Source organism: Egretta garzetta, unplaced genomic scaffold (assembly GCF_000687185.1).
Source record: "Egretta garzetta isolate BGI_Z169 unplaced genomic scaffold, ASM68718v1 scaffold12, whole genome shotgun sequence".
Classification (NCBI taxonomy): domain Eukaryota; kingdom Metazoa; phylum Chordata; class Aves; order Pelecaniformes; family Ardeidae; genus Egretta; species Egretta garzetta.
The window spans coordinates 489,131-490,382 of NW_009258795.1; positions in this window are offsets into that span (position 1 = coordinate 489,131).

A 1,252-nucleotide genomic window follows, 5' to 3' on the forward strand; every position below is an offset into this window, starting at 1 on the left:
TTTGGACCACCATTTAAATGACAGTACTTAGGACGGCGAAACTTAGAGATGTAGTAAAGCTGCTTGTCCGGACCCACTTTGAAGTACTAATGCTAGTGGGTCTGAAACCCAGATCTACGAGCTAATCTCTAGTTTTGCCTTCAAACGGGATTCAGTTACAAAGAGCTTGGAAAGATTTTGCGTCTATTCAAGAGGCACAAAAATCTTTAATTTTCTGAGGAGCAAAAACTCCCCAAGAAACTTCATATAGCTCCTTAGGTTTTGCTTAGCATACGTGATAAAACATTGATTGTCGCAGTTTGGTGACCCATGAAATTTGGGGGTTAGTTTTCTCTTCAGACCAGAGCATATAATTATGCAAATAAAGAGCTGTCACTGATCTGGTGAAATACTCACAAACACATGCGATCCGAAATGGAACAGAAAAGTGAAAATTTGTCGTATTACGAGGGCGCAGTGATAAATGACGTCTCCTTCCAAGTTTCTCGAGAAGTACGGGTTTTTTTTTTTATTCCCACACTTTTGTCGAGCACGTCAGCAGGCTGCGGGCACGCGCCGAGACACGCACACGCGCCGTTTATTTATTTTATTTCATTTATTTATTTGTACTTCTGAATGAGGTTCCTAGAGGATAAAAAAAAAACACCACATCCAAACCCAAACCCCTCTCCCCCCCCAAAAAAAAAAACAAAACAAAACAAAACCCCAAATAAGCGATGTTTCTCGGGGACAGAGGAAAAACGCGCATTCCCATGAAAAGCAGCAGCATCTTTTGACGGAGTCCGGGAGAATCACACCGCGACGCCTGCGAGCAGCGCACAGCCATGTGCGCGCAGCGCAGATGACGGATTTATCTGCCTTTTTTTTTTTTTGTGTTCTTTTTTTCCCCTTTCCCCCTCATTTTATTTTTTCTTTTCCCCACAGCCCTGCTGTGTTTGGGGGTCGGCTGGCTATTTTCCTTGAGGGACGTTTTTTTTCCCCCGCTCTTGGCGAGGAAACACTGCTCTCGGTGGCCCATCGCTGCGAAGGTGGCACAAGGGTGTGCAAACCGCTGGGGCCGGCGGGCCATGGGGCCTTGGGCCATGAGGAGCTGGGGGGGTTCCCCTGCAGAACCTATCCCTGGGTCAGTTTCTTTTTTTTTTTTTTTTTTTGTTTGTTTGTTTTGGGTCTTATTTTATTTTTTTAATGTCACTTTTTTTGACGCCCAGCCCCGAAGTTACCCGTGGGCGCCGGCTGCCGCCTGGCGTCAGGG